We start from the raw sequence: 15,721 nt of genomic DNA, 5'->3' as shown, positions 1-15,721 counted from the left end.
GACATTGACATTGGATTCTTGGGAGCTTGAGTAGGATGCCTGCATGGGGAAACATAGGTGGATGGATGAATCCATGAGGGAGGCTGTGGATGCCTCTTTAAGCATTGAAATTGTCATACTGGACACAACGAAGATAACTGCACCAACAATGATGATGAATGAAGATGGGGGCTCCGGACCAGGGCGTGTTCTGGTTGACGGTGGTCTTGTTGAGTTGTATGTGCACATAGATCACCTGGCCCATGAGGGCAATACCAGCAATCCAAAACAAGAAGTTAAAGATGAACACCAAGTATTTGACGCGCTTCATGCCCCTGGAGATGTCCATTTTCAGTCCTTCTCTCGCCCCTCTCTTTTAGTCAGCCTCTCCTCTGGTTGCGACTGTAAACTCGGCTGCCCGTCTGGCTCAGTGTGAGCTAAACTCTGCTGCGCTTCTCTCCCCCTCCCTTGAGTACCCGCCTCCAGTATGATTCTTAATGACACAAAGAAAAATTACTATTGCCTTTGAATTTCTGGAACCTTAACATATAGTTCAAATACACAAGTATCAGCCCCAAAAAAAAAAGTCGGCTAAAAAATTGGCAAAGTATAATTTCAGCCCACTGGCACTGGGATTGAAGTAAACTCCTGGTGAGTTGAATGGGACAGGTGATCAGACAAAATGTTGTCACTCATATGTCAAGAGAGCCACCGATTGAGGGGGGGGTGGGCTGTTCCAATGCTCCAAATGTGAATGGCAGCTGAATAGACAAGCGGATGGAGAGGGCTGATCCAAGCTCCTAGATGATCAGCAGAGGTTATTCTTGAGGGTGGGGGGGTGTATAGATGCTTGGAGGTCCTAAGAAGAGATTATAGCGGTAGGTTCATCATGTCGAGGGAGTTCCAGGGAGTCTTATGTCGATTGGGAAGGGAGAGTTTGGGCATTCTATTGGTCTGTGTCGAATATTTCAAAGTGGTCTGAAGGCATAAAGGTTTGTACGGGGTGCTTCTTGTGGCCTCCTGGGAGATGCTGTGGGGTTCTGAATGGAATGTTTGTGGCGGGTGTTCTGTGGAGGCCTGAGGTTGAGGCTGCTGGGGTGGTACATAATAGTGACTTGGGTGGTATCTATGGGGCATTGCTAGGGATGCTTGGTGTAGTAGCTAAAGTGCGTTAGAGGTGATCTGTGGCAGGTGTACTTGGAGTGATCTGAAGGGGCGTGTACATACAATTATCTAAAAGGAGGGTCTGTAGGACTCCGTGAGAAAGAAAAACACCTTCTACACCACAATAGCCTTGTCATGTACATGTGTGACCTATTGTCTCACAAATATAACTTAGTAAAATATACTATCACAAAAACGTTTTACTACAATACTAAAGCACTGCCAATTCACGCTCCATTTACCAATTCTTGGTTTCCAAAAGTCCATTGTCTTTTGAAACCCGAATTCCTTTAATGCCACAGAAGAGTTACAATAATAACAAAACTTTTTTTTACTTCTATAGCATTTAGAAGTGTTCAAAACGAATACACAAGATCTTCCTCCTCTTTAAAGAAGCAGTTATAGTCATTTAGAGGCGCATGTGCATTCATTTTTTTGCACTGGCACCAGCTCCCTGTGAAAGTAAACGAGCAACTAAGTTAGCTCAGCATGTCAGTGTGCATGCTGCACAGTTTTTATTTCTTACGGCTGACTCAGTTACAAACGAGAAAGAAAGGTAATTAATTACAAGAGATGGACAACACGCATTATGCTGCTTCCCAATGGTGTGAGCAGTCTATTGCCAGATCTGCTGTAAAAGTTGCTTCTCCTTACCTCATGGTTCCAGCTGTTTAAAGCAGAGCCTAGTTATTAAGGGACCCACCACGTGGTCATTATTTATTTATTTATGCATTTTTATAAAGCGTGGACACCAAAGGTGCTAGAGCGTTTTGTAGTAGTTACATAGAAAATTACAGAGGGTTCATAATTACCAAATATTACCAAAATTAGTTACATAAGGTTAAGAATTACATAATGATAAATCATTATAGAACAGCAATTTGTACAAGAACTATTTACACAGCAGTGAAAGAGTTGTAAGCGCCTGATGAAATGGCGGGTGAGTCATGCTGTGCCAAGAGGTGAGTGAACATTTCCCACTGGAGAGGATTAGTTACAGTGTCTTGGCTAAAATATGAAATATTGCTGAAGGAGGAGGGCCTTCAGTTCCGTTTTGGAGTCAGCGAGGAGTTAGTGTGTAGGTTTGGAGGTAGTGAGTTCCAAATTCTGGTTATGCTACCTGAGACAGTTTGTGCCAAGAGTCGTTCCTTTTAAAAGGTTTGGGGTTCCAGCAGCAATGCTTCCCATTTCGCGATGGAGCAGATTGTCCAGGATTTTGCATCACACATAGAAAAAGGAAAATACCTCTTTGGATATTTATCCCTTCCTGCACAAAAACAATCCTGTCTGTAACATGGGCAACCTTGCACCACGGTGCAAAGGTGCCTGCTTTCGCGATAGGCCACCTCAAGTGCGCTAGCGCAGTGAGAGAGTTAAAGAATATCATATCTTAGTTGATATAGCACTGGTGTGTGCTCTGTGCTCCCCTGTTCACCATCGTTCTTTAGTCACTCTTTTGTGTAGCATCATCAGTCCATGAGAGGATGTGAGCAGCACAACTTTTATGGTCCATGCTGGTTATCATGCCGTCTGCTTTACTTTGTCCAACGTGAAGAAAGTCGTTACAGGGTTTATTGATACCTGTTTTCTTTACACTTGGAAACCAATCTCAGAACAATTTTATAATTTGACATACGCCTAGAGGAGAAATCTCTTATCACTGTTGGTCATTTATATTATTCTCACTTGATGTGCAAGCCCTGATGAAGTTTCCGTGGCACTAGGGAACGAAACGCGTTGGCTGTGTGCCGGTTTTAAAAACAACTTTAAACAATAAAGAAGACTTATGGACTAATTATTGTGATTTCTGACTGACTTCTATCGGAGTGCACCTTCCTTTTTCATCAACTTTTATAAGGTTAGAGATGTTCTACCAGCCACCTTTATACCCCCAAACATCAGCCTCCCTGAGCTTTTGGTCATCCTCAGGAGCAGAAGAACATATTAGGAGCCATCTAGCAGCGATACTGGCTTTTCTGAGGGCTCCTTGGTCGGAACAAGCTCCAGAGTAGTATAGGCCTCTCAAGTTACTGCCATTGTGCTGAAAGAAGCCTGAGGAGAGACTGGCTCATCCTAAGCCGGGTGGCGGGAGTCTGTTTCTCCAACCTAGCCTGCATTTTGTGTCTGGCCAGGGAGGGTGGCTTAGGAGAGGCATCATGCTCCTTAAGACATTTTTTACAGTTGTTCATGGGAACATGTTTTAATCCCTTTGTACTGTAGGCAAGTCATCAAGACCGGGTAGGGGATCTCTTTTGGGACTGGTATTTACTGGACCCTGTAAATTGTTGTTGAAATCAAAGACTGACATCCAGCAAAGCACCTAATTTTTCAGGCAGAGTTTATGGTCTGTCGGGACCAAAGACGGCGTTTCCCCCAGCATCACAGGGTCCATTCTCTTTTCCATTAGCATGCATTGAGTTACCAAGTCACCATCAAACAAAGGTCTTGTGTACTGAACTTCACTTGTTTTACTGCCTATACTGTGCTGTACAGACTCCCGCTGCAAAGATCCTTCATTTGTCAGCCCCCTGAAAGCCAAGCACCAGAATGTTTATTCCCAGAAGGGTGCAAATTTACATCAGTGATGCACCAACCATGCATTAAACCTTTATTGTTGCAGCTTCTTCCATTACAGAATGTAGGAACATACAACACACTCCACTAGACGTTAGCAAGCGTGCCAGTGAGCCCCATCGCTCAGGATACCTTTTTACTTATTTCATCTGTGCCTATGACATATCTAATTGTATGTATGTGTATATGTATATGGCATTTCTATAGTACGATCCTAGCCAAAAGGCCGTGAAGCGGTGGCTGGTTCATTGACTGTTTATGCATTGTGATGTAGTGTTCTTTAAAGAGGTGTGTCAGTCCTGATGGGTGCAGTTATGTTGTTCCAGGCCCTGGATGCACAGATAGAAAAGGCCTGCTGCCTTGTTTTTTTCTTTTTTACACTTCTTAGTCTGCAGTCTTTTGGTGTTCTGGCCGCAGGTGTGCCAAGAACCAGAAATGGGGAGCTTGCCTGCAAGATAAGCAGAGCTCCTGATGACTTTGTAAATAATGAAGATGGTGTGGTTCCACAACAGGTGCTAATGGAGTTCCATCAGGCTGTGGGTTATTGGATCATATGTATTTAAGCCCTGAATGAGACTTGCTATGGCGTGTAGGATGCCCTTAAGGGGTGCCAGTATGGAGTCTGGAGGCCATGATGCAGGGTGTTCCCACCATCCAGCTACAAGAGTACAAGGGCCTGAACAGCAGTTTTGCAGTCGCTCTCTGGAAGAAACCGTTTTACTTTCTTTAGAAGAGAGAGCTAGGACAAGGCTGTCTATTTTTATTCCAGTGTGTTCCTTGCGGGGGAGGTTGGTGTCCAGGGTGAATCCATGTGACTTGGTATTTAGAGAAAATTGGGAGTCAAATCTGTCAATGTTCGTGCCATTGAACCAGGTTTATATTGTTTCTTGTTCTTAGCAAATTAAAGGAATTCTGCGATGGTTGGGTTGATCTTCAGTTAGACATCAGATATCCATGTCTGGATGATGTGCAGGCAGCCTTTGAGGTGTTACTTGTCTGAAGCAGAGAAAATTTTCAATAGAGTCGTATATCATCAGCATATTGGTGACTCTTGATGTGGTTATCTATTAGTACAGCACAAAACTGTCCCATGTAGAGATGGAAGATGGCAGGTTACACTATGGAAATCTGGGGGACTAAGCAAGCCAAAAGGATCTTTTGAGACCTGGAGGTGCCCATGTAAACAAACTGGTGTTGTTTGGAAAGGTAGGAGGAGATCAAGTGAAGGACATCTTGCATATAATGCATTTGTTGCTGCTCATACCTTTTGTTTGGATAGGAAACATCTACCTAAAGCAAATCATTCAGATGATATGTTCACTGTGACCTGTGGGCCACTGCCTAATTAACCCATACCATTACAACTGTTATGTGTGTGCCATCGTAAGGTCCCTATTTTTGCGAAAGAATTGTAGCTTCTCATTTCCTCTTATGCTGAGCATTCCCCAGCTGTGATTTAATGAGGTACTAATTCTTCAGGTCTTCTTGTTATGCCGGTACTAGTTGTTTGTTGTTGATCAATGGCCTGAATGTCAGCCCTATCCTGATATATTTGATTTTGTCAGAAAGAAGACACGTCACCACAATGTAGATCTAATAACTGTTTAACAGATTTTTAATTAGAGGCAAAACAAACTCATGGAAAGAAATATGTACTAACAGATATGGAAGCCGGCAATCCAAAATGTAAATGAACCTTTAACCCCTTCGGTGCTCATGATGGCTCCCGGCCATCATGAGTCACGGTGGGTGTGTGCTGATGACGGCCGGGAGCCGTCATGACCACGCCCGCGATCAGAATGTCCAGCACCGGCGCGCAATTCCAGCTGCAGCCAAGGTGTTAAGTTCCACAGCTGTGGCATCTATTTTGCCAAGACAGAATATATTGAATCCAGTAGCAGTGAACAGCACTTCAAGATTCATCCATTGGCCCATGTTCAAAGCAAATCAAGTTCAAGCAAAGAGTGTTGATGAATTTGTAGTTTGCAACTTATCCTACAAAGAGAGCTCAACAGTTGCACTATGTCGTGTCGTGCTAGTGGGCACCGGACAAACACCAGACTCTGGACACAGGTCTGGTTGCTCAATGTTTCTTTTATTTCTTTCTCTTAGCTGCTGGCCACATGTACGTCCATCCCCATGCCCGTCCTGGTCAGTCTGCCCTTCCTGTCCCTAACCGGATGTGGTGTCCGGTGACCTGGTCACCTCCCTCATGACCCACAGGGTCCTAGTGTGCTCCTGTCCTGTCGCCCTATCTGTCGGGTCACGACATCTCCCCCTTTGTTGCAAACAAATGTTCACGGTACAGTTCTACTGATCAATTTCGCCCCATCACCCTTTACAGCATTTACTCATTGTTGAGGTGAGAGAGAGAGAGAGAGAGAGAGAGAGAGAGAGAGAGAGAGATAAATAGAGTCCAGGTGTCTGGTCGACTCGTCTCTCCAGTTTCTGACTCCTACGTTTCATCACTTAGTCTCTTTGTCCCCTTGCATTCCTTTTCGGTCGCTGTTCTCTGCCATCCGCTTTTTCTTATGTTTGTCGGTTGTCCTCCTTCTGCTCTCCGCTTGCCAGCCTCTCTTCGTCTACTTCTAGCTCCTTGCCGTGTGCCCAATGTCCTGGGCCAGCTGGCACTATCTCCGTTGGCTCCTCTCTTTATACGGCCGCCCTTTGTTTTGTTTGTTTCTTCAGTGATTCTTTTTCGTTCTCTTCCTCTTTCTCTGGTCCTTGCGTCTTCTCTTCGCTTGCTCTCAGTGCGTCTTTCATTTTCTTCTTTGTCATATGTCAAAGTTATGAGACCCATTGTTTGGGCGGTGCTATTGCTCAGCAGGCATGGTCCTGGGACATTGCCTTTCAGCACATGAATGTCCTCTTTGTTCTTTTTGTTTTTATACCTCAGTTCTTCTGTGAACTTTCCCAGGTTTGTTACCTGTTTCTTTGACCCCCAGGTGAAGATCTTCACCTTGGACGCTCTCAGTGTCGGCTTTGCTTCCATCTTCTTGCTCAAGGGCAACCACGCGCTTTATAAGTCTAATTTCATTTCATTTCATTCATGCACACATGACATTGCATGTTGCACCACTGTCCAGTATGAATTCCGCTTCATGTGCTCCTACTCCTATCTTTGCCAAATCTGTCTTTTCTTGGGTTCTTCTGCCTGTACGGTGTGTTGTTTCTCCCTTTTCATCTCCCCCACTCAGTTCTGTGTGAACCTCTGACATGTGGTATAGTCTTTCCAGTTTCTCTTCTTCCTCTTCTTCGCCTGACTCTCGTGATGAACTTCTCCTTTCTCTGTCGACATACCTGACGTATCTTGTTGTCGACTCCTGTTGTCTTCCTGATCTTCCTCTGTCATTTCTGAATTGTACACCTAGGCACATACTGGCGTAGTGGTTTCTTCCATTGCATCTTTTGCACGTTTGGCCAAACACTGGGCACGGGCCTCTGTGTGGAAATTCCATTCCGCACCTGTAGCATGTTCCTTCCGGTTGTCTCCTCTCTTTTTGTTCCCTCCAGTCATTCTTCCACCGGCCTGTGTACGTCCATCACCATGCCCGTCCTGGTCAGTCTGCCCTTCCTGTCTCTAACCGGATGTGGTGTCCGGTTACCTGGTCACCTCCCTCATGACCCACAGGGTCCTAGTGTCCTCCTGTCCTGTCGCCCTATCTGTCGGGTCACGACACACTATTTTCCTCTGTATTCTGCGGTAGGCACATTTCTAAATTCCAGGTGATTTCTTCACTAGACCTCTGTCTGCTCTGGGATGGAAGGTCATCCAGTATATTTGGGGTTTATGGTAGAGTGATTTCTCTACCTGACCAGCTAGCAAATTAATGAACATCTAACTTAATAGGAAAAAACAGGGCCTTTGACCCACAGAAAAGACCTTCTATTAATAAAGACAAACATGCTCTCGGAGTTGGTGGTTTTGTCGAGGTTTTATACATCCAGATAAAGACATAACATTTACCCAACCCTATGTAACGAAAGACCCTCTCATTGATGGGCTCGAGGGATCATAATGCATGAAACCACATGCTGCGATTCTGTGTGAGGTGTCTGGACTGCCTGAATTTAAAAAATGAGATATAATCAGAACGCCTAGAGTGTAGGATGAGTGGGAACCGAAGGGAATGAAAGCCTTTCAGATCCTTCAAGGTTAAATTAGCCTGGCTGAATCTCCTTGGTTTAAATACTGACAGTTTAGGCATGCCCTAACTGTGCATTACCCCCAGGTCCCTTATGTCCTCGGCCCATTCAGTACTAATGGAGATTACTATCTCCTGACAGAAAATAAAAAACAAGAGGAATGCTGGGATATACCTACTGCCCCTCCCCCCGGGAGTATAAAGGTAGTACCTACCCAGCAGACCTCCTGTTCTTTTTTTCTGTCTTCGACAGAATGACTGATGGATGCTGTGATTGCTGATCGAGGCTGCACCTGCTCCTGCTGGGCTTGAGTGGCGTGCTGTGCTCGTCTGGATCCTCCTGCCCGGCTGCCTGGCTTCTCGGGCAGGGGTGTGGTTCCTGTTGTGTCTCCCCCCCGGCCTGCCGGGCTTGCTGGGGGGGATTGACTTCCTTGCAGCCGTTCTTCCGGGTTTCCGGCCCTTTGCGGCTGGTGCGCCGCCTCCCGGTTCCTTCCGGGTCGCTGAGCGCGTCTCCCCGTGCCTGGCCGGGTGGGAGACGCGCTGCGCTGGTGTTTCTTTACCGGATCAGGCTGTTGGTGTGGGGGCCTTTCTGGAGCTGCTCGGGCCCCCGCTCCGGGTGAGTCCCGCTTTGCGGTGTTCTTTTGCTCCCCCTGTCCGAGTGTGGTTTCCTGTTCACCGCTGCAGCCGGGGCTTGTCAGACGGCTGCAGCGTGTCTTGCCGGTTGCTCTGTGTTCTGCTGTGCTGCGCTGCTGGCTTTGTGTCTCTCTCCCTGCAGGTTTTGCTCTCCTGCCTCGGATGTCTCGTGGCGGCCGCTGCGGAGTCCAGCCTGTGGTGGGGGCGTTTCTCCGGAGTAAAACGGGGTGCCTATGCAGGTGCCTCATGCCTGCCAAAGCTGTGTCCTGCCTGGGGATGCGGCGTTTTTCGGGCATTTTTCTTGGGATGCCTGTGCACCTTGCCTCGGATGTCTCCTGCCTGCCGATGCTGTCTCCTGCCTGGTGATGCGGCGTTTTTCTCGGCTGTTTGCTTATGGTGCCTGTATCTGTGACGTTCCTGCAAAGGCTGCCGGCTTTTCCACTTTTCCTTCCGGGACCTTTGTGTCTTTTGGTGTGCAGGAGCGAGGCTGCCGCTGTGGCCTGCCGGGGTGCGTGGTGCTCGGTCTCCGGCTGCTGTGCCCTGCCATAGGAGGTTGTCAGGTCCGTGGGTATTCGAGCCCAGGTCCTGCCGAGGCGGGGATTCATACCCTGGACCCCCATCCTGTACTTTGCTGTTGTCCTTGTGCTGGATTTGCCCATCCTCTTGAGTTTGTCGGGTTGGCGGGGTTTCCTGTGTGTTGCCACTCTCTGCTCCCGACGTCGGTGTGTTGTTGGCTTGTGGCTTTCTGTCCGGTGTGCACACTGTACCGTTGTTTGCTTTGTGCTGCCTCCCTTTTGTGGTTATGCACTGTTGGGAGCGCGTTTGCTGCGTCAGTTGCGTGGCTGCTGGGCCGATGCTGTCCCTTGCTCTCGTCTTGGGGGGGGGCTCCTCTGTAGTGGGGCTGCTCTGTCCCTGCCGCTCTGCCCTTCGACTCGCCGCGCTTCTTGGTGGGGCGCTGGGCTTTGGGTATCGGTTTCTGGGGTGTGTGCGCTGCTGCCTACCGTGGCCTGTTCTTTGGCCCCTGTTTTGTTGTGGGTCTGGTGGCTCTGTGGTCCTCTTCCCTTCTGGGTGTGGGGTTTCCTTGACCTTCCTGTGCTCTTGTTGTGCGGGGGTCTGTGTGTGTGGCTGTGCGGGGTGCTTTCCTTGTTGTCCCTGCGGCCTGTTCCGCTGCGGCTGGGTGTGGGTGCCTTTCTCCTTGTCGTGGGCTCCTCACTGCCGTGTTGCTGCTCGTCCGCCTCCTGGGTTGCCTTGGCTGGCGCTTCCTTTCGCTGTGTTGGTTGGCGCTTTGCCCTCTGTGGGTCCTCCGGTCCCCTGTGCGGCGTTTGGTTGGCCTCCGCTCTGGCGGTTTGGGCCTCTGTTTGGTATCAGGGCTTGATTGTGGGCTCTGTGCTTCCTTCCCTTTTGGGATTTCCTGCTGCTGCTGTTTCGGGGGTCCGCGCTCCCTTTGGCTGGCCCCGGTTCTCCGGTGGTGGCCGTTCCGTGGGTCTGTTTCCTTGGTTCTCTTCTTCGAGGGTTCCCCTGCTCTTGGCGCTCTGGGGGTGTTTGCCCTTTCTGTTTCTGGCTTGGGTTCCGGTCGCCTCTGTGGTGGCTGGTTCTTTTTACTGCTCCTGCCTTTGCTTGCTCGTGGGTTCCCTGTGTGGTTGGGGTTTCCCTGCCTGCTGGTTTGAGCCTTGCCCTCTGGTGCTCTGGTGCCGGTGTCTCTTCTTTTCGGCGGCCTGTTTGGGTTGCCTTCTGGTCCGGCTCTCTGCCCCGTCTGGTGCTGGGTCGTTGTTCCTGCTTCTTGGGCCGCTGCACGGTGGGTCCTGTAAGCTCCCCTCGTTCAGGTTGGCCTGCCGTCCTGTTCTTCCTCGGTGGTATTACCTCCTCTGCTGGCTGGCTGTTGTGGCCACTGCCCTGCTTGGGGATCCTGCCCTTCCGGGTTCCTGGTCCTTTCCCTCCTTTGCCTTGGCTGCGCCTGGTTCCTCTCGTGGGTGCCGTTGGTTCTTTGGGGTGCTCTCTCCCCTCTGCCTCTGCTCGGGTGCCTTTTTGGCTGCCTTGGGTGCGGCGGTTCTGCTCCTCCCGGCCTGCTCCAGTTGTCGGGCGTGGTGCGTTGTGGGGGCCTGCTTGGTCCTTCTGGTGCTGTGGCCTTCCCTTTGCTGGCTGTTTCCTGGCATCCCCTCCTGTATCGGCTGTATTGGCTGCCTGGGGTCTCCTGGCGGCTGCGGGGTCCTGTCCTGCCTCCTTGGCTCGGGGTTGGTGTGTGGTCCCCGCGCTCCGCTGTCTGCCCGGTCGCTTGGTCTGGCCTGGTGGTTTTCTGCCTGGCCGCCTGGTGCGGTGGGGTGCGATTGGCTTCTTCCTGTGGATTTCTCCGCTGCCTCTTCTAGTTTTGATGGTGGTGCGGGGTGGCCGTTGTTGTTGCCTCTCCTGGGCCTGTGGTGTCTGCTGAGTCTGCCTCCCGGCCTGCCGGGCTTGCTGGGTGGCATGGCTTCCTCATGGCCGGTGTTCCGGGTTCTCGGCCCTTTGGGGCGGGGGCTCCGTCTCCCCGTTTTCTTCGGGGTCGCTCTGCGCGTCTCCCAGTTGCTTGGCCGTGTGGGAGGCGCGCTGCGCTGGTTGCTGTGGCCTACGTTTGCTTCTGCTTGGCTTTCGGCCGTGGCTTTCTGTGGTGGCCTGTTGCCTTGGGCTTCCTCCCTGTTGGCTCCTGTTCTGGGCTGGCCTGCCTTCTGTTTGTGCGTCCTGCTCTGGGTTGCCTGGTTGTGCTCTTTCTGCGGTCCTGGACTGCCGGGTGGAGTGTCTTCTGGGAGTTTCGTGGGTGGCTTGGCGCTTCTTTACGGGTGCCCTGTTTGCCTGTGGGGTGTCTGGTCCCTGCGTCGTGGGGTTCCGGTTGCTTCTGGTTGTGGTGTGTTCCGGTCTGGTTCTTGTTTCTGGCCGTCACGCTGTTGCCTTCTTGTTTGCCCTTCTTGCCTCTTCTGGGGTTCGTTGGGGCTTCGGCGGGGCTGTTGGCTCTCGGGCCTGTGCTCTGTTGGGGTCTTGCCCTCTTTGTCCTTCCCTTGTTTTGGGTTGGTTCTGCGGGTTGCTTCGGCTTCGGCTTGGGCTTCCTGCCTGTATCCCTGGTTGCGGCTTTCGCCGTGCGGGGTTCGTCCCCTGTGCTGGCCCTGCCTTGGGTCTTGCCGGGCTGTGGGTTGTGGTTTGCTTGTGCTTTCCTCCCTGGCTGCGGTTGCTTCTGTGTGGTCCTCTGGGGTGGTTTTGCCTCTGTCTCTCTGGCCTCTGGGTTTCTGCCCCGGCCCTCTGCTTGGGCTGTTTGGGGTCTTTGTGCCTGGCCTTTTTCTTGGTTTGGCCTGGCTTGGCTATGGTTGTTGTGTCCTTCGTGGTTCCCTTGCTGTTGTCTTGGGTCCTCCGGGTCCTTGGCCGGTCCGGTTGCTCTCCTGCTTTGGTGTTCAGGTTTGCCTTCTTCGGGCTATTGTTTCCTGCTCCCGTTTCCTCCGCTTTGGCTGGTGTTCTGTTTTGGGGTTCCTGGGTTCCTTCGGTTCCCTTTCCTCTTTTCCGGGTCTCTTGTCCCGGTTGGTTGCCCTTGTTGGTTGTTCCTGCTCGGGTTTCCTGGAGGTGCGGGTTCCCTTTGCCTTGTGTCCTCGTCTTGCGGGACCTGGTGGCTTGGCTTCCTCGGGTTTGCTCTTCGTTCCCTGGTGTCTGGGGTTTCTCTCTTTCCCTGGCCTTGGGCTCGGTCTTGCCTTTCGGGTCCGGTTCTGGTGGGCTTCCGCTGTTGTTCTTGGTTGGGCCTTTGGTTCCTCTGGTCCACTTGTCTCCTGCCTGTTCTGGCGTGGGTTGTCTTCTCCTGCCCGTTTCTGGCTTTTTGGCCTGGTGGTTCATGGCCTTTCTCTTCGTTTGGCCTCTCTTCTGCTGTTGTCCCCTTGCCTGTGGTGTCTTGGGTGTCTGTGTTCACCCTGTCGCTGGTTGGCTGTCGGGTGTTCCTGCGGTGGGCTGGTTGGCCTCTGTGGTGGCCGGTCTGGTCGTCTGGCTGTGCGCCCTTGCTCTTGTTGGGTGTCTGCTGATCTGGTGGGGGTCCCTCTTGTCGGGGGCTCTGCCTGGGGTTTCCCCGGTTCTTCCTTTTTCCTTCTGCGGTTGCTGCCTTGGTGTGGTTTCCTGGGTTGGCTTCTGTTGGGTTGGGAAGGCCGGCTTTTTGCTGCTTTGGTATTTCTCCATTAGTACTGAATGGGCCGAGGACATAAGGGACCTGGGGGTAATGCTACATTACTTACCGGTAATCCTCATTACTCCTGGTCCCGTTGTCCTCGGCCCATTCATACGCCCCTCCCTCCCTCCCGGGCGGCCGGCCTTCCTGTCTGGGCTTGTTAGTACAGGAGGTCTGCTGGGTAGGTACTACCTTTATACTCCCGGGGGGAGGGGCAGTAGGTATATCCCAGCATTCCTCTTGTTTTTTATTTTCTGTCAGGAGATAGTAATCTCCATTAGTACTGAATGGGCCGAGGACAACGGGACCAGGTGTAATGAGGATTACCGGTAAGTAATGTAGCATTCCAGACTTTCAGGATTGCCCTTCTCTTGAGGCTGGGGTACTGTCAACCCTACTCCAGAAAGGGGGGCTGTTTCTTACTTATAAAATATTGAAAACACTCGAGTGGATATTCTAGATAAATTGAGAGACAGATGGGAATGGGAACGGGGCGTTTTGACCGGGAAGACTTGTGTGACTATGCTCATGTAGTGGAAATGCATCCTGGATTTCAGCTTGTCCAAGTAAAAATATTTTCTTGCATACCTTACTCCAGAAAATAGCTAATGAGGTTTGGGAGAGCTGCAGACTCTTTTTGTTTAAGGTGATGTGACATGGAAGGATCTCTTTTTCCAGATAATTAGACAGTGCCCTTTCATATGGCTTTTCTGGCCCTTGGCTTTGGTACGGGGTGGTACATGGAGTGTTCTCATGGTACCACTTTACTTGGTATCTGGCGCAGTACTCAACCTCCTAAGTACAAAAGAATGTTTTACGACATCAGCCTCATAGTTGCAGGTAGGCATATGACTAAGATGTGGGGCAGCAGAGTGGCCTGAACATTCCACTATGGAAAAGTAACTTTAATGGTGTATGTTGGCAGAAACAGTAGTGTACAGATAGGTTGCTCATGGAAGTTTGAGAGAATATGTTGGAATGGAAAGCATGTGAGCAGTGGCTCATGCCTAGGTACCTTCTGCTTGTGTCCATCTTTATGCTTGGGTTCAGTTTTAGTTAGGGATTTTTCATCTTAGACACCCTAAGAAGCCTTGCTCTTTGAGTGATATTCTAAGGAAAGAGGGCGGAAAATTGCTGTTATGAACCTTATTGTAATTGTTACTTATAGAGCGCCTTATCACCTACAGGTCTCTAAGTGCTATAGTGATCATAGCTAGAAATTAATCAGCCTGTTAGATACTCCCATTTTGCCAGTACAGTATACCTTGATATTAATGTGTTTAAAAGTCATGTTTATTACTTGGCAGTGCTAGGAAGATTTGGTCTTTAAACAGTGGTGAAAATGGGCCTAGCCTTACCAGCACCAGCATACTAGTAGTCCGAAGACTCTGTCTGGGGTCATGTTGGAGTTCCATCTAAAACACTGCTCTCCATCATGAAGGAAACTGATAAATAGTTGGGCTTATCTGTAACCTTAAGTTAGTACTTCAAGAAGTGAAGGGCAGAATTAGATTAAACCCATTGGCCTTCAGACCAGTACAAAGTAAACCAAGGTGACCCACACCTTTCACAGTCACAAAAATGTATTTGTCGGTCAGAGCGATGAATTCTGTAGGTGGATAAAGGAAGTTGTATAGGCAGTGCTTAATTGTTGCAGGTGGTGGGCACCGGCACTTAGTTTGAGTCAAAGTCTCATCATCAGACTTTAACTTAGAGTAAGAGAGAGTAATTCAGAAAATGGAAGAAACGAGGAGCTAGAGAACAATAGGAAAACTGCCAAAGGGTGAAAGCAGGATGAATAAAGATCCTGCAAGAGCGAGAATAAGGGTCGTGTAAGAAAGAGGCATGAGGTGGAATCAAAACTATACAACCGTGATATTCAGCGACCCTGGACATTTGGCAGAGCCAGTGGCAGGCTTCTAAGAAATCCTTTGGACTTTTATACTTATTTATTCACAAATTAAAAAAACATGAGAGCGTGTTATAACTAGCATGGATCACCTGTAGGTGTGTATACTGGGTACGTAGCCTAGTATTGCTGCCACTAGTCCTTGAAGATCCTGGACATAGTGGATATATTCATGCTCAACCATGCTATCCATGGAGAAGGCCACCTAGGCCAGTTGCAACAATGCTTCTGTTCGACTTGGGGATAGAAAGCCTTGACGCAGGGCCACACGGGGCAGTGTGCATGGACGCCGCTGGAGGGGTTGCTAAAAGGGAAATGGCCATCATTGTTAAGAGTGAATTAAAGGAGGTCGATGACTTGGTCGTGCTTCTCCCTAGCAACCATGATGAGATCAGGAAACTTATGAACAGCATTGTTACAAGGAGTCGGTGCAAATAATTTTGCTGGCTATAATGATTATACTCACCAGATCCCTGTCTATTTTCCATCAAGGATAGGGGGCTCTTTAGTCCAAAGGGATGGAGTACCCGGTAACTGTCAAGTTAGAAGTAATATTCCCTTTGGATGGGATCTAGGTTCAACAAGTCACACTTCAACCAAACTTATACTTCACACATCTCGTACTAATCAATGATTAAGGCACTTATAAGTCGACTGCTTATTTTAGTCAAATACTTAATATATTTTATTTAGTAAAAAAGCATTTCCGACGCCCACAATAGAAGTATTCTCCTTTCTAGCTGTTTTTTTAGATTATTGTGTTTTTTTAATACTCATGAATTTTTGTTTTTTTAATCTTGTGTGTCATATGAACTTTTACGAAAATGCTTTTTTACTAAATAAAATATATTAAGTATTTGACTAAAATAAGCAGTCGACTTATAAGTGCCTTAATCATTGATTAGTACGAGATGTGTGGAGTATAAGTTTGGTTGAAGTGTGACTAGTTGAACCTAGATCCCATCCAAAGGGAATATTTTATTTTCCAGACCACTCCTATGTACATATCCATAACCTATTTTAAGCAAATACATAACAAACTCTCACCTTGCACTGGAGTAAGGGTCCTGTAAAACAGCACTGCATCAATTGTGACTATCTTACTCCGGGGGTGTCCTGGAACCGCCAAAGTTTGAGTTATACTGTTATGCA

At 49.1% G+C, this 15,721-nt stretch overlaps 1 protein-coding gene across 1 annotated transcript in view; it reads left to right on the top strand.

Moving 5' to 3' along the window:
* The window catches only part of DAPK2 (death associated protein kinase 2), a 640,584-nt gene that overhangs the window by 614,962 nt on the left and 9,901 nt on the right, over positions 1 to 15,721 (top strand). The window lies entirely within an intron of this gene.

Source organism: Lissotriton vulgaris, chromosome 2_2, assembly GCF_964263255.1.
Source record: "Lissotriton vulgaris chromosome 2_2, aLisVul1.2, whole genome shotgun sequence".
NCBI classification, from domain to species: Eukaryota; Metazoa; Chordata; class Amphibia; order Caudata; family Salamandridae; genus Lissotriton; species Lissotriton vulgaris.
Note: the sequence above shows the minus strand (reverse complement) of the source record. Positions and strands in the feature narration are given on the sequence as shown.